The sequence below is a fragment of the Heloderma suspectum genome, chromosome 1, assembly GCF_057233095.1.
Source record: "Heloderma suspectum isolate Gila_16-S chromosome 1, 16-S_ref, whole genome shotgun sequence".
Lineage (NCBI taxonomy): Eukaryota > Metazoa > Chordata > Lepidosauria > Squamata > Helodermatidae > Heloderma > Heloderma suspectum.
The window spans coordinates 85,817,452-85,842,354 of NC_139458.1; positions in this window are offsets into that span (position 1 = coordinate 85,817,452).

Below are 24,903 nucleotides of genomic sequence, written 5' to 3' on the forward strand. Positions count from 1 at the left end.
GTGCATGGGGTGGGGAGGGGACTGCGGAGGCCAGCTTATGATGTATCCGCAACCTCCGCAACCTCCTTCCCTTCCACTCCACAGAACCCCAGCTAGATGAGCGAAAAAGCCCATCTAGCCAAAATGCAGAGTGGAAGGAGTGCGGAGGCAGATATTGCCTCTGCCACTCCCTCTGCTCTTAAATGGATAGCCGTAAGCCTCCATGTTCGGAGGCTTATGGCAATCCCAATAGGATTGTGCCCTTAGATGCATTATCTGCTTGCACAGCCTTACCTGCAAATCCTTACTGTGGCTGTTATAACTACTAGAATAGCTACTGACAGTCATTTCTTAGCATTTGCAACCTGCAGAAATTATTACATAAAGGGTTACATATGTTTGAAACTGCTGCGATCTGGATCCATATGACTTTAGACCAAAAGTGTTAGGTCTGCAATTAAGTGTGCACCAACCCCTAGATTCAACTCAGACCCCAGTTCAGCACTTTGAAAAATGACCCAGTTCTGTTCAGACCAATTCAGAAGTTGTCTGCCTAAACTTGGGTACCAAACCCAAATCAAGATTTGTAAACCAGAAGCTTCATGCCTCCCATTGATTAGCATGGGAAATTGAAACATGGCTATAACTTTTCCCCTGTTTGTATTTGTAGGCCTAGTAGCGCCTAACAAGGGGATTATGCCTGCCAAATGTCAGAAACATATGTGTAGTGGGGTTTGTGCTGCATGCATTTATGTTTTGATTTTTTTTTAAGGGAACTGCCAATAACTTTTTAAATTTTTTTTGGCAGAATTTGATTAAAATTGCAAGGATAGTTACTCCTACTGCCAAATATCAGAATGACAGCTGCAGAGGGGTTGTACAAGACCATCTTTGACATTGTGAGGGTGTCTTGAAGAGAATGGTGCTTATCTGCATATGTTCTTTGTGGACCATTCATCTGAAAATGACAAACAACCTAGAGGTGTCCCTAAGTAAAAAAAAAAAAAAAAAAAACCTGCAAGGCTTCAGAAGGATAGGTACAGCTGTTTATTTGTAAGAGAAGTCCTCCCTTCCCTCATAATCAGCATTTTAGAGAAACAAAACCAGAAGACGCTACTTGGAGAGGAGGCATAACATCTGAGTCTCTGAGCATCAATTGGTAACAAAGCCTTATTCTGGCTCAGCTTCAGTTCTGGTCACTTTGGAGACAAGCCCACTTTGCCTCAGGAAGCACCAGAGATCGTTTAAAGGGACCTGAAATGGCTTGGGCGTTGGACTTTGGCTGGATCTGATGTGTATCCCTACTTAATCCTAGTCAATAAGCCCCACTGAACACAGTGAGACTTACTTCTGAGTAAACATGCACAGAATTATGCTGGGAAGATTCTTTTGAAGAGTGAGCCCATCTTGAATAGTGATGGAAGTATGCCACCTGTGTTTTTTCTGGAATTCCTGTATTTATGTATTTATTTTACTGTATCTAAACTCAACATTAGTTTTTCTCTCAGAACACCATGTTGCTGGGGTTGTGTGCCTTTCCACCACTACCCACTTTTCCTAGGGATCTTGACAAAAAAAGTACATGAAGAATAATATCTGCAATATGTACACTGGATTGTTGTCCTGCACATATGTGGAAGCTGAATCTGTTAAATGACTACCTAATATGTATGGCACTAAAAGCACAGGGATCTATTAGGAAAGGAGTTGGCAGCTCTGAACTGAGGACAGTTTCATCTCAGGCCTGTGTCTGCGAGTGTAACACTTTGGTGTAGGGGAGGGGAATTCAGCTGAGTGCACTCTGGGATATTTATTTGTTTATTATTTATTTATTTGAGCAGCAGTGATGACATTCTCTGCTAGAGCACCAGGGTCATTGATGGATCCCCCTTGCTAAGGCACGTGAATGAGATGATAATGAGGCTTCAAACTTCAGTAATGTTTGTGACAGCTTAGCAAAGAGGAAGTCAGAGAATTAGGAAAACAATCAAGCAGAAGCTGGCTGTTTCTTTCCTTTGATGGGGTTCCCTTTTCTTTGATGGGGCTCCTACTTCAGGCTAGTAGTTTCAATGGTAACACTTCTTCGCAAGATTGTTTGCATTTTTAATTAAAAGCTAAAGGTTGCTTTTAATTAAGGGAGCTGAAGTACCAGGTAACTATGCAAAGGATTGCAGTCAGGTGGATCCTAATAAATTGGTTAGTATGCTGTGTACTGCTGCTCTTTGGTGTGAGTTTACACTCACGATGAGCTCCTGCACTTCAAAATTCACTACTTGCCCACTGCTGATATATATATAAGAACATAAGAAGAGCCTTGCTGGATCAGACCAAGGGTCCATCTAGTCCAGCATTATCGTCACACAGTGGCTGGCCAGCTACCCACAGGAAACCCACAAGCAAGATATGAGTGCAACAGCACCCTCCTGCCCATGTTCCCCAGCAACTGGTGTACATAGCCATACTGCCTCTGATACTGAAGGTAGCATATAGCCATCAGGACTTGTAGCCATCGATAGCCTTCTCCTCCAGGAATGTGTCTAATGCCCTTTTAAAGCCATCCAAATTGGTGGCCATCACTATGTCTTGTGGTAGTGAATTCTATAGTTTAACTATACACACTCTTGAAATGCTGAGCTCCATGATACAGTATCAGTTTGCATGTCCAGAGTTGTTCTTTTCTTGTTTCCAGCTTCAGTTTCCCGTTCCAGTAGACCTGTTTTGATTCTGAGCATACTGCACTGAGGTTGAGGGAGGTCAAAACATGGTGGCACCATATTTTATCAGGCTCTAAATTGTAATACTTTCCTTTGCGTGTTCTGTTTCATATTCACACACCTATAAAAACTGCCACATCCGGGTAAATGTGTTTCTCCAGTGAACCAGATTGTGTTTATGAACTGGAAAAGACATTCTTTCTCTCTCACTGTAGGGGGAATAACGTTAACAAGTTGCTTGTGGTTTTCTCCTTCCAGGTCGGCTGATCAAGTCTCTCTCTTAACGCTGCAGGGGCTATGCAGCAATTTAAGAACATTTCATACCTCAGAAAAATCACAATCGGTAAACGTCAGGGGTTCTCTTCACCCCACACCTCCGCACCATACCACCATGAAGTCTGTAGCAATGAATGTCTTGTTAGTAGTCTTCTGGTACTTTTCCTCTGCCAGGGAAACCAAGTGAATTTCTTGTAATGTTGCCTCTTAGCTTGGCTCTCTTGAACTTACGCATTTTTAACTACTTCAGAAACAAAGAAAGGAGAAAGCAAACCAATAAACAGAACATAAAAGCTGTTTAACGGGGTACATAACAAAGCAAGATGGAAACAGACTTTCATTGATTTTTCTTGACATTTCACCAATTGAATTAGAAACTTCTTAAAGAAGAGTCTGGTTTTTTTTCCAGCCTATTAAAGCCCTCTAATGAGTATAAGAAAGCAACTCTTGTCTACAACCAGCTGAGTTTGCATGGCAAGCAAATACCAGGAAAGAATGAGTCCTATGTGGACATTGCAAAGAAAAGCATCTTCTTCTAATGGGGAAGGTTGGAATGATGTCTTCTGAAACCCTGTTTGGGGAGTTGGCTGAGCCAGAACAAGAGAAAAAGAATAGATGTTATAACAGTGCCTGTGCTATGACTAGTTCTCCCAATCTCCTCATAACATCTAGTGAAATGCACCACATGATGTGACAGTATCACTTTGTGAGTTTCCCTACTCCAGAAGTGGAAACAAATGTATATGGGATGGGGAAACTTATAGTGTGATGTCACATTGTGTGGTGTTTCACTTGGTGCTGCAGGGAAGCAGTGGAACACTAGAACTGCCACCTTTGATAGCAGCTCTGTGTCTGCAATACCATCTTGTTTTGTCCTCAAATTTGTATTGATCAGGCTTCAGAAAAGCTAACCATTCCATCTGTAGGTTCAACTCAATGGACAAAGTTGAAGAGTCTCAGTTAGACAGTGGTGTTGGGTTAAGGGGTTTATATTTAATTAACACTGGAAACACCAAAGGAAAAGGGGAAACGTGGGCTCAACTTACTTTTTTTTTTAATTTGTGATATTTATATACCGCTAAATATAATAAAATCCCTAAGCAGTTCACATATGATGGAACCCAACTATTGTGCTTAATATCCAAAGGGCTATAGAACACATTTTAAGTTGATTATTGGGGGAAACCAAGAGGGGCTGAGGAAAATAGGTCAACCAATTAGTATTTGCCTTCCAGGTGAGGAATGGAACTGTGTATCAAGAGGCATTATTGTGCCTGTGATTAACATGGGGGGGGGGGCACTACAGAGAGATGACAATCACCATCACATCCTGCCTCCCAGGGACATCTGGCCGGCCTGTTGTGGAAACAAAAATCTCAGCTATCCAGTACAATAGTTCAAAAGGTCTTTCATCCTGTGTCTTCTCAGTCACTGATGAGGAAATAAAGGGTATTTTGAAAATCCATGGGTTCAGAGAAATATCATCAGCAAACTAACCAATGCCCATTGGCAAATTACCACAACTGAAATACAAAAAAACTGGTATGCTGCCTGTCTCTACTGCCAGGAACATTAATTATGGTTAACAAAAAATGAGTACAAATTAGTGTCACAAATTTGCAAACTGATTAAAATAAATTTGGAAACAAATAATTATTTTATTTTATTTGTTAAATGATTTCCATTCTGCCATTTCTTCACCAATGCAATCAAATTACAATCCCTATTGTAGTTAAAGTTTGGGATCCCAAGGTTTGGAATAAGGTTGACAAAAATCAGTATAGCAGGTAAACAGGGTTTTTTTTTCTTTTTGCCTCTTTTTTTCTCATACTGCAGAGTACATGAAAGTAGAAAAGAGCAGAGCAGATATAGTGGCCTTTTGTTAGTAGCCAAAGATTTCAAATTTCATAAACAGCAGATTTAAAATCTTTATTTTCAATTACTGAGCTAAGGTTGATGGGGAACATGGGTGAGAGGGTGTTGTTGCACGCATAAGAACATAAGAAGAGCCATGCTGGATCAGACCAAGGGTCCATCTAGTCCAGCATTCTGTTCACACAGTGGCCAACCAGCTGTCAACCAGGAACCCACAAGCAGGGCATAGGCACAACAGCACCCTTCCACCCATGTTCCCCAGCAACTGGTGTACATAGGCTCACTGCCTCTGGTATTGGAGGCAGCACATAGCTATCAAGACTAGTAGCCACTGATAGCCTTTTCCTTGAGGAATTTGTCCAACCCCCTTTTAAAGCCATCCAAATTGGTGGCTATAAATACATCCTGTGGTAGCAAATTCCATAGTTTAACTATGTGCTGTGTGAAGAAGTACTTCCTTTTATCTGTCCTGAATCTTGCACTAATAAGCTTCATCTGATGACCCTGGTATTTTGAGAGAGGGAAAAAAATGTCTCCCTATCCACATTCTCCACACCATGCATAATTTTGTAGACCTCTATCATGTCTCCCTTACCCTCCTTTTTTCCAAGTTAAACAATTCCAGCTGTTGTAACCTTCTCTCATAGGGGAGATGCTCCAGCCCCTTAATCATTTTAGTTGCCATTTTCTGCGCTTTTCCCAGCTCTACAATATCTTTTTTTAGGTGTGGTGATCAGAACTGAACATGGTATTCCAAGTGTAGTTACACCATAGATTTGTATAAGGGCAGTAAATATTTTATTTTATTCATTTACAATATTTATATACCAATTCCACATCAAAGATTTCGGAGCGGTGAACAGCAAGGTAAAAGAATCAAATCCCATAATTAAAACAATTCAAACATTTTAAAAGAACGGATGAACATAATAAACCGCAGCTGGACACTCAGGGAAATCCTCTTGGAATAACAACGTCTTCAGGAGGCGCCAAAAGAAATACTATGTTGGTGCCTGTCTGACCTCCAAAGGCAGGAGTTCCATAGGAAGGGGGCCGCTACATTCAAGACTCTCTTCCTGGTGGACTCCAACTGGGCCATAGGTCCACATGGAACCACCAGAAGCAAGCCCTCTGATGACCTCAGTGACTGGGCAGGTTGGTAAAGAAGGCGCTGTCTCAGGTATCCTGGTCCCAAGTTGTTTAGGGCTTTGCACACTAGTTGTTGTTGTTGTTGTTCAGTCGTTAAGTCGTGTCTGACTCTCCGTGACCCCATGGACCATAGCACGCCAGGCCTTCCTGTCCTCCGCTCTCTCCCGGAGTGTGCTCAAGTTCATATTCATTGCATCGGTGATGCTATCTAGCCATCTCATCCTCTGCCGTCCCCTTCGCCTTTTGCCTTCAATCTTTCCCAGCATCAGGGTCTTTTCCAGGGACTTTTCTCTTCGCATTAGGTGGCCAAAATATTTGAGCTTCAGCTTCAGGATCTGTCCTTCCAATGAGCAGTCAGGGTTGATTTCCTTTAGGATTGACTACAAGATTTGACCTTCTTGTAGTCCAGGGGACTCGTAAGAGTCTTCTCCAGCACCACAGTTCAAAAGCATCAATTCTTCGGCGCTCAGCCTTCCTTATACTCCAGCTCTCACAGCCATACATTACTACTGGGAAAACCATGCTTTGATTAGACGGACCTTTGTCGGCAAGGTGATGTCTCTGCTTCTTACTATGCTGTCTAGGTTTGCCATAGCTTTCCTCCCAAGGAGCAAGTGTCTTTTAATTTCATGGCTACAGTCACCGTCTGCGGTGATCTTGGAGCCCAAGAAAGTAAAATCTGTCACTGCTTCCAATTCTTCCCCTTCTATATGCCAGGAAGTGATGGGGCCAGATGCCATGATCTTAGTTTTTTTAATGTAGAGTTTCAAACCAGCTTTTGCACTCTCCACTTTCACCCTCAACAAGAGGCTCTTTACATCCTCTTCACTTTCTGCCATTAGGGTGGTATTGTCTGCGTATCTGAGGTTGTTGATAATTCTCCTGGCAATCTTAATTCTGACCTGTGATTCATCCAGCCTGGCATTTCTCATGATGTACTCTGCATATAAATTAAATAAGCAGGGCGACAATATACAGCCTTGTCGTACTCCTTTCCCAATTTTGAACCAATCGGTTGTTCCATGTCCGGTTCTTACTGTTGCTTCTTGACCCTCGTACAGGTTTCTCAGGAGACAGGTAAGGTGATCTGGTACTCCCATCTCTTTAAGAATTTGCCACAGTTTGTTGTGATCCACACAATCAAAGGCTTTAGCGTAGTCAATGAAGCAGAAATAGACATTTTTCTGGAATTCTCTTGCTTTCTCCATGATGCAGCAAATGTTGGCGATTTAACCTCTAGTTCCTCTGCCTCTTCAAAACTAAGCTTTGTTGTTAGTAATGCTTCCTAAGGCCCACTTGACTTCACTCTCGAGGATGTCCGGCTCAAGTTCAGTGACCGTACTATCATGGCTATCAGGGACATTCAGATCTTTCCTGTATAGTTCTTCTGTGTATTCTTTCCACCTCTTCTTAATCTCATCTGCTTCTGTTAGGTCCCTGCCTTCTTTGTCCTTGATCATGCCCATCTTTGCACAAAACGTTCCCTTGAGATCTCCGATTTTCTTGGAAAGATCTCTAGTCTTTCCCATTCTATTGTTTTCCTCGATTTCTTTGCATTATTCATTTAAGAAGGCCTTCTTGTCTCTCCTTGCTATTCTCTGGAACTCTGCATTCAGTTGGATATTTCTTCCCCTTTCTCCCTTGCTTTTCACTTCCCTTCTTTCCTCAGCTACTTGTAAAGCCTCCTCAGACAGCCACTTGGCTTTCTTGCATTTCTTTTTCTTTGGGATGGATTGAGTTGCTGCCTCCTGAACAATGTTACGGACCTCCATCCAGAGTTCCTCAGGCACTCTGTCTATCAGGTCTAATCCCTGAAATCTATTCCTCACCTCCACTGTATATTCATAAGGGATATGATTTAGGTCATACCTGAATGGTTTAGTGGTTTTCCCTACGTTCTTCAATTTAAGCCGAAATTTTGCAACAAGAAGCTCATGATCTGAGCCACAGTCAGCTCCAGGTCTTGTTTTGACTGACTGCATAGAGCTTCTCCATCTTTGGCTGCAAAGGACATAATCAATCTGATTTTGATATTGACCATCTGGTGATGTCCATGTGTAGAGTCGCCTCTTGTGCTGTTGGAAAAGAGTGTTTGCTATGATCAGCGTGTTCTCTTGGCAAAACTCTATTAGCCTTTGTCCTGCTTCATTTTGTACACCAAGGCCATCCTTGCCTGTTATCCCGGTGATTTCTTGACTTCCTACTTTAACATTCCAATCCCCTATGATGAAGAGGACGTCTTTTTTTGGTGTTAGTTCTAGAAGGTGTTGTAGGTCTTCATAGAACCGATCAACCTCAGCTTCTTCGGCCTCAGTGGTTGGGGCATAGACTTGAATTACTGTGATGTTGAATGGTTTGCCTTGGATTCGTACTGAGATCATTCTATCGTTTTTGAGATTGTACCCCAGTACTGCTTTTCCCACCCTTTTGTTGACTATGAGTGCTACTCCATTTCTTCTCAGGGATTCTTGCCCTTAGAAGAAATAAATAGATATGATGGTCACCTGAATTAAATTTGCCCATGCCTGTCCATTTTAGTTCGCTGATTCCCAAGATGTCGATGTTCAATCTTGCCATCTCATGTTTGACCACCTCCAGCTTACCTTGATTCATTGATCTTACATTCCATGTTCCTAAACAATATTGTTCTTTACAGCATCGGACTTTCTTTTCACCACCAGACACATCCACAGCTGAGTGTCCTTCGGCTTTGGCCCAGCCGCTTCACTCTTTCTGGCGCTACTTGGAAATTCCCTCTGCTCTTCCGCAGTAGTATATTGGACACCTTCTGACCTGAGGGGCTCATCTTCCGGCATCATCTCTTTTAGCCTTGTGATACGTTCCATGGGGTTTTCTTGGCAAGAATACTGGAGTGTACCCTAGTACTGATACCTTAAACCTGGCCTGGTAGCAAATAGCAGCCAGTGCAGTTCTCTCAGCAAAGCAGTTACATGCTGAAAAGGGGCAGCTCCCGACAACAGCCGAGCTACTGCATTCTGCCCTAGCTGCAGCTTCCAGACCAGCCTCAAGGGCAGCCCCACATAGAGCGCATTGCAGTAATCCAGTCTTGAGGTTACTAATGCCTGTACCACTGTGGCCAAGCTATCCCTGTCCACGAGAGGCCATAGCTGGTGAACAAGCTGAAGCTGGTAAAAGGCACTCTGAGCTGCAGCAGCCACTTGGGCCTCCAGTGACAATGATGGATCTAGGAGTACCCCCAGACTACAAACCTGATCTTTCAGAGGGAGTGCAACCCCATCCTGAACAGGCAATGTGTCTATCTCCTGGACTCGGGACCCACTCACCCACAGGTTTTCCATCTTGCCAGGATTCAGCTTCTGCTTATTGGCCCTCATCCAACCCATTACTGAGTTTAGACACTGATCCAGGACTTGCACAGCCTCTCCTGATTCAGATGTCACAGTGAGATAGAGCTGTGTGTCATCAGCATACTGATGGCATTTAGCTCCAAATCTCCTAATGACTGCTCCCAGCAGCTTCATATAGATGTTAAACAACATTGGGGACAAAATGGTGCCCTGTGGCATCCCATAGCTCAATTGCCATGAGGCCAAGGAATAGTCACCCAATGTTATTTTCTGAAATCAGCTTTGTAGGTAGGACCAGATCCGCTGTAACACAGTGCCTCCGATACCCATCCCACGGAGTCGATCCAGGAAGATACTGTGGTCAATGATATCAAAAGCCGATGAGAGGTCGAGCAGAATTAACAAGGTTGTACTCCCCCTGTCCCTCTCTTGATAAAGGTCATCCATCACGGCAGCCAAGGATGATTCAGTCCCATAACCAGATCGAAACCCAGACTGGAATGGGTCTAGATAGTCAGACCCATTCCATGATATTGGCAGCTTTATTCACAATTCCTTTTGTAAAACATGGAGTTTGCCTTGTTTACAACGGCTGCACACTAGATTGACATCTTCATCGAGCTGTCCACCACAGCCCACAGTCTCTTTCCTGGTCAGTCACCACTAGCTCAGATCCCATCAGGCTATACTTGAATTTGAGATTTTTTGCCCCAACATACATCACTTTACAATTACTTACATTGAACTGCATTTGCCATTTAGATGCCCATTCTCCCAGTCTGGAGAAATCCTTTTGGAGCTCTTCACAATCCCTTTTTGTTTTAACTACCCTAAATAATTTGGTGTCATCAGCAAACTTGGCCACTTCACTGCTCACTCCTAATTCCAGATCATTTATGGTTGAACTCATGTCCTGCTTGTGGTTTCCCATGGGCAGCTGGTTGGCCACCATGTGAACAGAATGCTGATCTGGTGTGATCCAGCACAGCCCTTTTTCTGTTCTTATGATTTATCTGAGGTAGATAACTACTAGTATGATCTGTGGACAAAGCATTGGAGACATCCAGCTTTGAGGATTTTCAGAACTTGGTCACATTAACCTGTGTGTTCAGAATCCTACAATCTCTGCACGGCCTTCTTTTTCTACAGTGCACAACTGAGAAAATAGATATGATATGAGGGGAGTTAGGATAGCGCTGTTCAAGTGCTTGAAAGGTTGTCACACAGAGGAAGGCCAGCATCTCTTCTCGATCATCCCAGAGTGCAGGACACAGAATAATGGGCTCAAGTTACAGGAAGCCAGATTCCAGCTGAACATCAGGAAAAACTTCTTGACTGTTAAAGCAATACAACAATGGAACCAATGACCTAGGGAGGTGGTGAGCTCTCCCACCCTGGAGGCATTCAAGACGAAGCTGGACAGCCATCTGTCAGGGATGCTCTGACTTGGATTCCTGCATTGAGCAGGGGGTTGGACTCGATGGCCTTGTAGGCCCCTTCCAACCCTACTATTCTATGATATGATTCTATGAAAGGGAAAAACTACTTTTGCACTGACTAAAAGTCTTACACCTGTTGTAGCCTCTGAAGGGTGTGCATGCCTGCTTGCCCTAACCAGTAACAATATGCATAAAGAAATGAAATTAGGCTGGGCTGCTAAATTCACCTGTAAGATCCCGGTGAATAAGATAATTGAGCATATGGTTGACTCCAGGTGGCATTCCAGTCTAAAGTGGACAGAGAAATGGGAGAAATAACATCACAAGGCCAATTCATAAGGACACAATGAGGTGGAATCTAAATGACTTCTAAGAGGAGTGTCTTTGCCCTGACATAAGATTGAACCTTGAACCACTAAATTGGGTGACTTGGCCCAGGGCAAAAGGTGAAGCTAAGCCACTAGGGACCCACATTGTTTGGGAAATTAACTAATTAGGAACTTACAGCCCTGACGTCAAAGTGGTTTCTAGTTCCACAGCTGGTTTGGCACTAGCTAGGTTAGTGGAGGATCAGAGGGCTGGAAAGGTCAGCCATTCCATGACAGCTAGTCTGTTCTTTCCCCATTCTTCTTTCCCGCTTCTAGGATCCTCGAGATGCCCACACAATTCAAGCTGACCACAAAAATAGTTTACTTGTTGTTCTTTCTTTTTGCTTCATAACTCATGGCAAGGAAGGGACACTTCCACTCTGTGTAATTATCAATTATGGGAGAGGAAGTTCAGTAATAATCAAAAACATTGGCCTACCCTTAACTCCCCAAACTATGGCAGTCTTCCCATATTGAATTAATGGTGCTATTAATTGCCTGCATGTGGCCACCAAAGGGAGCTGAGCTGAGCTCAGATTTTTCTGGTGACTTGATGACAAAACGTCAGAAAGCAATCAACTGTATGATCAGGCTATGCCAAATGAAGATCAGAGGTGCACTTTTTGTGAACTGAGCTCACTTTGGTTGGTAGGAGTGAGCCTCAAGAGCAGGAGGTGAGGGAAGCTCCCCATCCCCGGGGAGCACGACTCGAGGTGCTGCTAGAACTTTTCAAAATGTGCATTCCAGCACCACTTCTTGTCATTGATTCATCGCAGTTTACGCCAATCCTACTGCAAGTTGATTTTCTGCAGAAATGGTTGTCCAGCCAGCCATTAGTCCCTTTTTAGGAGAATGGTATGTTTCCTGCACAGAAAAGTGCTGTATGAAAGGCATTTATCAGAGCTTTGCTGTGCTTTGCAAGATGAAGGAGACAAGAAGAAAGGAGGAGGAGGAAACAAACTCACTCATTTCCTTGGTGTCAGCAGTAGAATTCTTGGGTTGCTGAAGCACCAACATCTCAAAAGTCCATCTCTTAGATGCTTGCTATACCTGTTTGCAACTCAGTTTCAGATAAGAGTCCACTGGTGCAGTTTCTAAGACATGCTGGAGACACTACCTATGTACATACCACAGGTGGATCCCACACATCATATAAGGCCATGGGTTGGCTGAAGATGTGGGAAGTTGCCTTCCACCAGGTTCATCTAACCCAGTATTATCCCTTCTGCAAGGCTGGCCCAAGACTTTTTGCTGCCTGAGGTGAAGGAGAAGATGCTGCCTGCCCTCCCATTCCATGGACAAAAGCCTATGGGACTGGCAGTTGAGTCTTACTCCGATGCTGGTGACAGGACACCATCCACCACCGCAGCTGAGGGCAACAGCCTAGCTTCAGGGGTGGCACACACACCTCTCTCCTCCAATACCTTGCTGCCTTGCTCCTGGGTATCTGCCGTTTGAAGCAGCTGCCTCCCTCTGCCGAATGCTAGGGGTGGCCCTGCTACTTCCGCTGTCAGCAGGTCTCAGGCAGAGGTCTTTATCATCATCTGCTACCTGATCCTTTTTTAAATGCGAGAGGTCAGGATTGAACCAGGGACGTTCTCCATGCAAAGCCCTTGTTTGTTTGTGAAACTGATATCCCACCTTTCTGCCAAAAATGGCACGCCAATCAGCTAGTAATAGCAAAGTTCAAATAAAAACAGAAATACAATTAAAACAGAAAAACAGATTAAAAACACAATCCAACCAAACACATCAATACAAGGTAATAGCAACACCCAACTATTTAAAATCTCCTTCAGCAGCAGCCCCGCTTAAACGTATGTGCGCTGCCTCTGCCACAGAGCACTGGTATAGTGAAGCCAGGAGTCACAGAGCTGAAGTGCTGGGACTTTTTTGATCAGCAGGGATAATGATGTCAACTCCCACCTACTTCCCTGTTCCCTTTGTGCTTAGCTGCAATGCACACAGTAGCTGTGGGTGGGGGAATGGGTTTCCCCAGCAACAGTATATTGTTGTGAACTAAGACTGAAGGCAAAAGGAGAAGGGGACGGCAGAGGATGAGATGGCTAGATAGCATCACGGATGCAATGAATATGAACTTGATCACGCTCCGGGAGACAGCGCAGGACAGGAAGGCCTGGCGTGCTATGGTCCATGGGGTCACGAAGAGTCGGACATGACTGAACGACTGAACAACAACAACAACATTCCTCTTGTAATGCAAAGTATTTTGGGGTGGCTTGGTTTTCAGTGAGCCATTAAGGCCCATTAGCTTTACAGAAGCATTGCTCCTAATGGAGATAAGGACTTGGAGAACTGATTTGTTGACTCTGTGATAAAATGTTTCTCGCTGGTGCTGGGAAAAGGAACTCCTGGCAAGTCTTGAGCTGGTGTGTATGTGTGAGTGCAAATACTGTGTGTGTGTGTGTGTGTGTGTGTGCGCGCGCGCGTGTGTGTAGATGTGGATCAACATAGCAACCTGCATTTGGGGGCTCTTCTTGCGGGTGTGGTTATGGGGACTATCATACGCACTTCAAAATTCACCACTGCGCCGCTGCCACTGTTACAAAGTATGGATGTAACGTGTATTTGTTGATAAGAATTCATTGTATTTCATAGGATTGTTATTCATTATAATCTGTGTGCGCTAACTATAATTGATTAGTTCTATAGAAGTTACGAGCTTTAAGTGCAAAAATGTTCTGGAGCTGGGGCAAAGAAGTTTGCCACAGGTGGGATGGTTAATCCTTGGAAGCAAAATGGTTCTTGATTTAGGAGAAAAGGGGCCTTCACAAGGATGCCTCTGAAGTCAGCTGTAAGCTTGGATGTGTTAGGCCTCTAGAAGTTGGGTGCAAGAGCTTTGTGCAGGAGCTATGGCTGGGTCTGAAGCTCCTGTTTAAGTCTAGGTAGGTTCATAGATGCATTTTAAGATAAAGGAACTAGAGCTACTATTATCTAGATGTTATAAGTAGTAAAATTTTGACCTGGTTGAGCAGAGAGATCCAGAGAGAACAAAATGCCTACCAAACATGATTACCAAAGCTCTGCCAACCATGCCTGCCAGATGAGTAAATATAAGATCTCAATGATGACTGTTTTGTTGGTTAAGAGGAATAGAATTTACTTTTTATAAGAAATATGCTAGCTACTATTTCTGTTATGTTTTTAATCATCCTAATAGTACTGTATGTAATCATATGTCCTGCTTGTTTCATCATCCCAAAGTTTGCAATTCTCTAATACTGTTTGAGATAGATGATAGACAGACAGACAGACATTGTGGTACCACTTTGTGTTATCTGGCATGAGGGTGCTTCAGAAGCTACAACCCATAAATTGTAGTAATTCTTGAAGCCCAAAACCACTCAGCTGGGATTTATAAATCTGTTGCTGAGTGGAGTCTGCCCATACAGCTGCTGTTTTCTCTCTTGGTCAGGTGAGTCACAGACACACATGTTCAGGTAAGAGAAACAAGCTAGTTGGATTGAACGGGAATGGTTCACCCATCTCACCACCTGCTCTATTTCCCCCACCCCTACCCCCCCCAAAAGAATTCTCTAATCAAAATGGAGGTCTTGCTGAAAGTAAGAATCAATGCCTCCTGGAAGGACAGCTTTTTATTCTAGCAAAGTTCAAGTGTTCTGTTTCTCTTATAGCTGAGTAACCCCAAACAATGTTTGCTGTGCCACCATTACCTCCAGCTTGCATACCCTTTATCAAAAAGACAGACAAGAGGTGATCCAGTCCATTCAGTACTAAGCCCTAATCATGGTTGAGCTCCTCCTACTGAGAAGGAATGGAGACTGCAGGAAAGCAAACTGGCACGCCTCTCCCTTTCATCCTAGTCCCCTCCAAGCAGTTGCACTCAAACAAGGTAGCATGGTGTGTGTGGGGGGGGGGGGGGCGACTCCAGACAAACCCTTTTATATTGATTTCTGTTTCTGCTGGGCATTCTTCGGACGGATTTCAAAAGGCTGCGTTGCTAATGAAAAACACACAGGCTCTTGAAATTAAGTTAACTCCCTTTATAAAAATGTTAAAAAAGGAGATGAAGAAAAGGAAAATCCCTCTTTGATTTCATTGGTGCAGATATTAGAACCATATTGTTCATCAGGATATTTTCTGCCTTATGAGCAAACATACAGTAGTTATTGCAAGCAAGGAGAGGTTGTTTTGGGATATATATATATATATATATATATCCATCCTGCACCTCATTATTGCCAAGCTAGAGTAAAATGACTGAGAGAATGCTATATGGAAAGATAAGAGCTCAAACAATACTTTTTTTTCATTATGAGAGACACTTACGGTGCAGTTAGGCTAGGAATGGGGAAACGATGGATCAATGTGCTCTACAGGCTCATTGCATAGCACTCTAAGGGTCTTTGAAACCCTCTACTTGAAGAGGTTCACCAGCCCTAGTTGACAGCATGGGACCAAACGAGCTCTACCATCCATGTATTTTTACATGACTTTATTGTACCAAGACATACAGAGTGTGATGTGCCCATGTTGTGCCCTTGTCAGTGCTGGCTTCCCCATGAGGCAACTTGAAACAAAGGCAACATGGGGCATTTTAGTAGAGTATGCCATGCTGACATGTTTTGTAAGTACCCCTTGTTAAACATTTTTTTGTATCTGAATCGACAGTGCTAAAGACAGAATCAGTTCCAGTAACCCAGGTCCAGGGGTCTAATTGGGTAATAATCAGTTCATATATTATAAAACACAAATACCACCACTAGGAAAAGAAGTGTGACATGCCTGACCTACTTATTTCCCTGTTTCCACAAGAATGTATGAAGGGGTAGGACTTGTAGATGTCACCTGTGATAAGCATCTAGTGATTTCTACAAGTCCTGTTTCTCACACTGCAGTGGAAGCAAAGAAAGAAGAGGTGCAAATCTCTCATGCTTCTTGTTCCCCAGCTTTTGTGTAATAGTTGTTGTTGTTCAGTCGTTCAGTCGTGTCCGACTCTTCGTGACCCCATGGACCATAACACGCCAGGCCTTCCTGTCAATAGTGCTGTGCTGAAAATGTATCCCACATTATTTTTGACCATTCTCGTTCAGTGTGATAGAAAATAATTCTAAAAGAAATTCAGTGGTGATGATAATTTTCAGATACATTCTCATGGGTTGGATTTGGGGTTCTTGTGCTTACCTTACTTAGGAAGTGGCCAAGGAGTACAGACAAATGTTGTTCTTTTCATTGTACAATCTCTCCAGCAGCCTATAGCCTCCTCAGCTTCCTGCACTTCAGTTAAAGCCCAGGGAAATACATCATAGGGCTTTTTTAGATCAGCAAGCACAGGCAGCCTGAGAGGCTGCAGAGCAATAGAGAGATGTGTACTAGAAAGAAAACTCACACAGAGTACCTTTGGCCACCTCACAGTGACTAGGTAAGTTCAAATACACCACAAAAAGGCATTATAAAACACCCTGCGAATGAGGAAGAAACATGGAAGCCTCTTTCATGGGGGAAGAAAACTCTCAGGAAATTGGAGGACAGATTTTGGTATAGCACTAGCTGCACCTCTTCCCTGAAGCTGGACACAACACTGCCCTCCTCACACCTGCATTGTGGTGGAAGCAAAATGGGGGCCAGCCTGCCAACACAGCCGATGCTGTTACCACTTGCAGTGGCAGCACAAAGCCCACAAAAACCTTTAAGAAAAAGAAAGACTCTGCGCTACACCCACTGCCAATGGTGAGCCCTACCTGTGAGAAACTGCTGGAGAATTTCTCCTCCCCCTGGAGAAATTCAGAAAAATTGTCCTCCCAATTTCTCTGCTCACAGATAGGGTGGAAAATTTTGAAAGGCTATTTGTGCGCAGCTCTACTGTGTAAAGTATGTTTTTACATGTGAAGCTTGAAACAGTTCCTGCTTCAATCATTTCATAATACGAATGTAAAACCTACAATGGCCAGCATGCATATTTGCTACAACTGCAAATGCCACTCCTCTGCACTAACAATAATCAGAAGCTCACATAAATGTTGCAAGAGGAGCTCCAAGGTAATTCATGTGTGGCAAAATCCAAGCTGGGCTACTGGAATGCGCTGTATGCCCCTTTGAAGATGTTTTGGAAGGTTCAGCAGAATAAGGCCAGCTAGATATTGGTGGGGGCCAGGCGATCAGCTTATGTGACACCAATAATGCGCCAGCTGCACTGGTCGCTAGTGCATTTCTGAGCCCAATTTAAAGTGTTGGTTTTAACCTTTAAAGCCTTAAATGATTTGGGCCTAAGCAACTTGAAGGGCTGCCTTATCCCATATCAGCCTGCCCATACTCTGAGGTCGTCAGTCGAGGTCCTTCTCACCTGCCCACGCCAAGGGTAGTTACACTGATGAGTACAAGGGAGAGGGCCTTCTCAGTGGTGGCCCTGTACCTCTGGAATCAATTTCCATCAGGGGTTCATCAGACCCTGTCTTTTCAGGTCTTCAGGAAAGCTCTGAAGATCCACCCATTTTCACTGGTCTTCCCTTGTCTGAGCCACTGGTTTTTATGAGTAAGTTCTGTTTTTATTGTTTTTAATTGGCAATCTTGTTTTTATGGAGTTTATTGAAACGTGTTTTTATGGATTTTTTTTATTGTATCCACTTTGTCTGGTTTTTATCTTGTATGCCACTTTGAGAGGACTATGGGCTTTTCTGCACAAGGCTGTTAATCCATTGTATCTACTTTTGTTTTCATCACAGAATTGAGATCCAAGCCCTACATGAAGAATGTTTCCTTTCCTGCTTTTCTGCTACATAACCACTAGGTGACGCTGTGGTATAGCAGAACATCACAAATAGACCAGTGGAAAAAGCATTTTCTTTCCCTTTCAGTAATAATACCACATTTTCCCCACGCTAAAAAAATCTTACCAAAAGTTATCTTTAAAACCAGAGGTGAAACTAGAGGTTCACAACATTGTCTAAAGAACCCATAAATGACTGTAAGTAGGCAATAACGAGCACACAATAAATGCCTCATGTAGAAAAACTTATATTATCTATATTATTATGCAATTTTATGTGTATTATTCTGTTAGAATCTATTTCCAGTCTAGCCTTGGAATTGTTATGTTAATTGTGACTAGGGTATTATGTTACACAGTAAACTTTGTCAAATGCCTGGAACAATAGTTCTAAACCTAGGAGCATCTTTCCCAAATTTGGGTTTCTGTATTATTCTATAGCATTCCAAGAAGCTAAGAAAACTCCTGGCTGATCATTATCCACTAAGGGTGCAATCCTATGGAGATAGTTTTCTGCTTCCAAACTCAGAGGCTGGTGACTATCCTATGCAAGGCAGCTGGAACACAAAGGTGAGCGTGGTTTCTGGGAACCAAGCTCAGAGCCAAAGTTCTGTCCTCAGTTTCCAGAAACCAAAAAATCCCATGGCCCTCTAGACATTGCCTGGTGGCCACAGGATTGCTCCCTCCTGCTATATAAAATAAAACAAACCTGCATTTACTTCATGAAGATGTTTAGGTTTTATTGAGTGGAAGAAGTTCTACCACTGGGGCATAACCTCTGGGAATGAGGTTCTCAGGCACTGTATGCCTTTGCCATTAATTGACACACAGAAAGTACAATCAAGAGGTGATTCCATAGAGATTATGGCTAGGGGTCACTGACCAACAATGGCCTGTTCCATGAGTGAATGGGAAAACAGTCAAAATAGTATGCCCACACACCTTTTTGCTCTTCCCTTCCCATGCCTTTTTCCATTGCCACCAGGTGGAAATCTTGTTTTCTCTGGCTGTCTCCACCAAAACAGCCTCAAAACTGTCTAGGTCCCAGGTATCTGCTTTAGATAGTATGGGGGCTGGCCATTAGACACAGAGTGGGTACCCCCCCCCATAAAGAAGACCATAAAATTTCAAATAATGAAGTTGAAATTTTATTGACAAAAAATGAATGTAAATAAGAAAAAGTTTTAAAAAATGAATAGACACACACCACACAACCATATGAGCAGTAGGATGCTAAAACAACCAAGAATAAATGTATGAAGCTAACCTTGCCAGACTGTGTCCTTATTTTATTCAGGTCTCTTACCCAAGCAATATCTTACTGTCATTGGTCCAACTCTCTCATTCACTTCTCTAGTTCTATCAGTCCTGATTCTTTCTTTCCTCTAGGATTCTGGCCGACTGGCCTGCCTGCCTTCCCTCACTCTCTCTGTCCCTCTGCCATTGGCTTTTATGTTCTAAACTTACTTTTTCCTCTCCCCAACTTCAACCAATGAGGAACATAGTTTGTAGTTCATTTCTGCAAACCAAGTTCCTGTTTCCTAACATAAAACTTTTCTCTCTCTTCCTTAGACCTTCTGCTGAACTTTATACCCTCCTGCTTCCTGAGCTAAACTTCCTGACCTCTATATTTTAGCTAAACCTCTGCCCTCTAAGCTATTAACCTCTTGGCTGAAACTGATTAGCACACACAGAGAAAGGATTTAACCCCATAATATCCTACAACCAAATTAAATGCCCGCCCCCAAATGAAGAACAGTTCCTTCACAGTAGGATATGGAGTTTGTAGGGATCCATCTCTTCTAGGAGGCGGGCTGCTGCAGCATACTGCACTAACTGAAACTTTTGAAGGATTTTTAAGACATAAGAGATACCTTGCCTTGGGTCAGGCCAAGAACCATCTAGTCCAATGGTGGCCAGCCAGATGCCTTGGGAACATGTTCAGGGGGTATTCCTTGACTTACAATTAAATGAGGTGGCCAAAGATTCCTTATTTCTTTTCCTTTTAAAAACCATTTTAAGGCTCCAAACCCATAGCTAGGTGTATGCCTGGAAATGATGGTCCATGGAAATTATGCTGCGTGATGATATTTCATCATTGCCATGGTATTGTACTGGGGAAAAAGATGGCTGCCCTCATAGGCAATCTATGAGGCAGCCATCTTTTTTCCATATAATGCCATGGCAACAAAACAATGTCATTACATAGCATTGTTCCCAGGGAGGGGCATATTTACTCAGCCATTCTCAAAGCATGTGGTAGCTCAGCAGGCATGGAGCTAAGCCACTTGGCACATTAAAATGCTTTTTAAAAGGAAAAAAAGGAACCCTCAGCCACCTTGTCTAATTGTGAGTAAAAGAACACACACACACCATGAAAGCAAATGATATTCATGACCTCCCTCCAAAGGTAACAGAATTTCCCCACCTCATCTTTGTTGTTGTTGTTCAGTCGTTCAGTCGTGTCCGACTCTTCGTGACCCCATGGACCATAGCACGCCAGGCCTTCCTGTCCTGCGCTCTCTCCCGGAGCGTGCTCAAGTTCATATTCATTGCATCCGTGATGCTATCTAGCCATCTCATCCTCTGCCGTCCCCTTCTCCTTTTGCCTTCAGTCTTTCCCAGCATCAGGGTCTTTTCCAGGGAATTTTCTCTTCGCATTAGGTGGCCAAAATATTGGAGCTTCAGCTTCATTATCTGTCCTTCCAATGAGCACTCAGGGCTGATTTCCTTTAGGATGGACTGATTTGACCTCCTTGCAGTCCAGGGGACTCGTAAGAGTCTTCTCCAGCACCACAGTTCGAAAGCATCAATTCTTCGGCGCTCAGCCTTCCTTATAGTCCAGCTCTCACAGCCATACATTACTACTGGGAAAACCATAGCTTTGATTAGACGGACCTTTGTCGGCAAGGTGATGTCTCTGCTTCTTACTATGCTGTCTAGGTTTGCCATAGCTTTCCTCCCACACCTCATCTTTAGGGGAGGCAAAACTGCACCTTCAGCCAGACCTAAATGGCATTACTGCATATAAATCCCATTATAAATGATACAATTTGGCAACTAGTTAATCTTGTCAAAGCCTGATCCTATATATGAGTTGCCTTCAGTAGATGCACCCAATGAAACTCATGCATCTGACTCAATTTGCACAGATCCTATAACACAGTTTTTGGAAGTATGTCCAATTGATTTTAGTGGAAGAATATAGTGCCAAGTAAATGTGCATAAGACGGCAGGCTTTTTGCTCTACCTTGTTTCCAACCCACTCATATGCCTTGTGTAATTCATGCCACTAATTACATGACATTCTAATTGGGCCAGGCAACTTTTATGAACATTTCCACTTGGAGATTTCCCATTCTTTTAAAGGTTTGAAGAGGATCATTGAACAATGCAACAGAACAAACCTAAATCAGAGGGGTCAGTGGCTGAGGCTGTTGTAGCTAAACCGTGCTGTTGGTGATGTTGAGGCATGTAATTAGATGTTGTTGCTGTTGCTGTTGTTGTTGCATGAAAGTCATTATATATCCACTTACTTGTTTTATAGGCTCCACCACTAGTTCAAGAGCCAAGAGACACAGGAAAACCAACATCATAAAAGAAGGCTGGGGTGGCAGGGAAGCAGGGCCGAGCATTGAAGGAGTTCTGTCCACAAGCAGCTTCATACTTTGGAGGTGACCCAGAGTCCAGAATAAGTCAATGTTTGGGGAAAACTTGTTTTCCACAACCAAAACCAAATACAGGAGAGGAAAAACTCCTCACCTTGAGGACAGAAAGATGATAATGGTGGCTTTTTTTCTCCCTCGCTTGGATGATATCTGCAGGCAGCTTGGAAGAAGCAACAGAGTGAACTCAATGGTAAACATCATCACACAATGTTTCTTCCCTACTTTGGGTAATGAGTTGTTTTCATCAAAGCTTGGCTTGTTTGATGAGACTAAGGGTGAGTCCAAGCCCAGAAGGCTTCCCTCCTTCACAATGTGTTTCAAGGTTTTCCAGGAGTTTAATAACATTAGAAAAGCACCCAGCATGTGTTCAGCTTGCTGATGATAGATAGATAGATAGATAGATAGATAGATAGATAGATAGATAGATGACACGCTATCACGTAGGGTGCAATCCTATGCATGTTTAGACCAAAAAAAGTCCCACAACTCCCAGCATTCCCCATTCAGTAGTGCTGGCTGAGAAATGCTGGGAGTTGTAGGACTTTTTCTGTCTAAACATGCATAGGATTTGTGCCCTTAACCATTCAGTATAGATGTTAGACACCATAAATTCACTACCTGGCTTTTATTAAAGATGAAGAACAGGGCAGAGGACACTTGAGGACAGTTTTACATATTTCACCCTGAGTTCCTCACTGTCTAAAGACATTGGCTTTCATCTATAAAGTTCTATGCTGTTTACACTGGAGGTGCACTATAGCGCAAAACTGTCAACTTGCTGCAGTGCTCCCTCCCTGAGATTGCAGATGTGGGAAACGCCAACATCAAGATTCCCTGAGACAGTCTTCCCCAACCTGGTGCCCTTCAGATGTGTTGGATGACAACTCGCATCATCCCTGACAGTTGGTTGTGCTGGCTGGGACTGATGGGAGAGGTAGTTCAAAACATCTGGAGGGCCCCAGGTTGGGGAAGATTGCCTTGAGATCATTCCCATCAAGCCCAGGAGAACATCCATATGACCTATAGTAATCCAGGCCCTGGTTGACTCCTTTTTTTTATTATTAATCCAAATATTAGGAAGCTGCCCTATACCAAATCAGACTGTTTGTTTATCTTGGCCAGCATAGTCTACTCTTAGTGACATCTAGCCCAGTATTATTGTAGCCCGATTTGCAGATTGCCATCTTGCAGCAACCAAGAAGTGGGCCTCTTCCATGGTGGCGGCGGCGCCCACCTTATGGAATGACACACACACGCACCAGTATATGGGAGAAGCCAACTGTCACATGCTTTAGGCACCAACATTTCTTACCCAGGCTTTCTCTGAGTAAGTGTGCTGCCCAGTCTGTTTGTAATTATGGTGTTGTATTGGTTTTAAATTATTTTAATGTTTTTATCAATGTTTTATATACACATTTTAGCAATTATTATGTATTTTAATATATATCTTAATGTATTTTAATTTTCTTGTAAACCACTTACAGTAATTAATGTGGACCATGGTATATAAATAATAATTATTATTATTATTAATATGTATTTTGGTCTCAGACAGAGTTCTTTTACATCACCTGCTGCTGTTTACTGAGGATGCCAAGGACTAAATCTGAGACCTTCTCTATGCAAAGCATGTGCTCTTCCACTGAGCTATGGCCTTCTCCAATCTATACATAAATACCTGTACATAAAGTACAGAAAATACATCAATTATATACATGGTAAAGAAATATCACAGGAAACTAAAAGGAAAGAGAGGGCTATAGGAAAGAATAATACAGAAAATGAGGGTAGTTAAAGAGATGAGGGGAAAGGTTGGACAGCATTAAGGAATGGCTCAGTACTAATAGTGCTTCTCACTTTCCTGGTTCCTGACCCACTGAATATTGGGTCTCTTCGTGTGAACACTTATTTCCAACCTATGAGCCTGCAAAGGCTACAGGTGACTCCATGTTCTCAGAAAGTTATCAGTAGACACTGAAGCCTTCACATATGCCTATATCAATGCAGGACTGATATCAGGTGGAGGCATTCTGATTTTAGGCTGCAGTCCTACATCAGGGATTAAATCCCACTGAACACAGTAAGGCTTACTTCTGTGTAGACATAATGTGTAGAATTACATTATTAAAGTTTTCCTCATTTTGCCAAAAAAATTTTTGGTTTGCTGTTTTTTCTGGTTTTAAAATGTACAAAAAAATAAGAGACCCTTGGGACTAAGAATCCTGGTTATAAACATTAAAAATGTAATAACACTATTGTTTATTATTGTTCATGAACTCACAAGGTATTCTATAAGACATCTTTAAAAATACTGAAACTCTGCCAGCAGATTTATAATCTAAAAACAGAGCAGCAGAACATTAAGTGTGACAAAGTATTAAAACGAGTGCCATCAGGTGTTTAAACAAAAATGTTGGTGATAAATCCTAGATTTTAGTTGATTAATTGATAAATTGTTCCATTAAATCTGCATAAATTTGCATCAAAGGAAAAATAGGTCTAAAAACGATCTTGTTTGTAGATCATACTAGTGTTGTGCAAAAAAATCCTTCCACATTATTTTCTACCATTCTCGCTTGATTTGATATTTTAAAAATTGCTTTTGAAAATAAATGCAAAGGTGAAAAACATTTTGGAAAAAAATCTCATGGGCTGAGTTTGGGGTTCTTGTGCTTACCTTACTTATGAAGTGGCTGAGGAGTGGCATGAGTGTCTTGTCTTTCATTGTATAATTATCTCCTTGGCAGCCTGTAGGCTCCTGAACTTCTCACACTTCAATTAAAGTCCAGGAAAAGACATCATGGACATTAGGGCTTTTTCAGATCAGGAAATGCAGGCAACCTGTAAGGCTGCAGAGCAACGGAGAGGTGTGAAACAGAAAGAAAATACACACATAGCACCATTGGCCACCTCGCAGGGGTTAGGTAAGCTGAAAAACACCACCAAAATAAATTCAAAATAAATTATAAAACATCCTGAGAACGAAGCAGAAAAATGGAAGCTTCTTTTAGGGGGTGGGGGAGAAAACTTTCAAGAAATTGAAGGACAGATTTTGGCACAGTACTGATTCACCTCTTCCCAGGACCTGGACACAACACTGCCCTCCTCACACCTGCTACAAGGCTTTCAGGGAAATAGTATTATAAGCATCTGCATTAGAGACAAAATGTATATAATCACCCCTCAGAAATTTTATGTTTGGAAGACCCTGGAGAGCTGAGCCAAAATTTCTGAGAAGACATTTTTCTCAGAAAAGTTTTGAGATTTTCCCTCCTTGTCCTCCCCATCTCCCACGAGATAAAAAGCCACTTTGCAGAATTTTCCCCATATATTCTTCACTATTTGTGTGTGTGTGGTG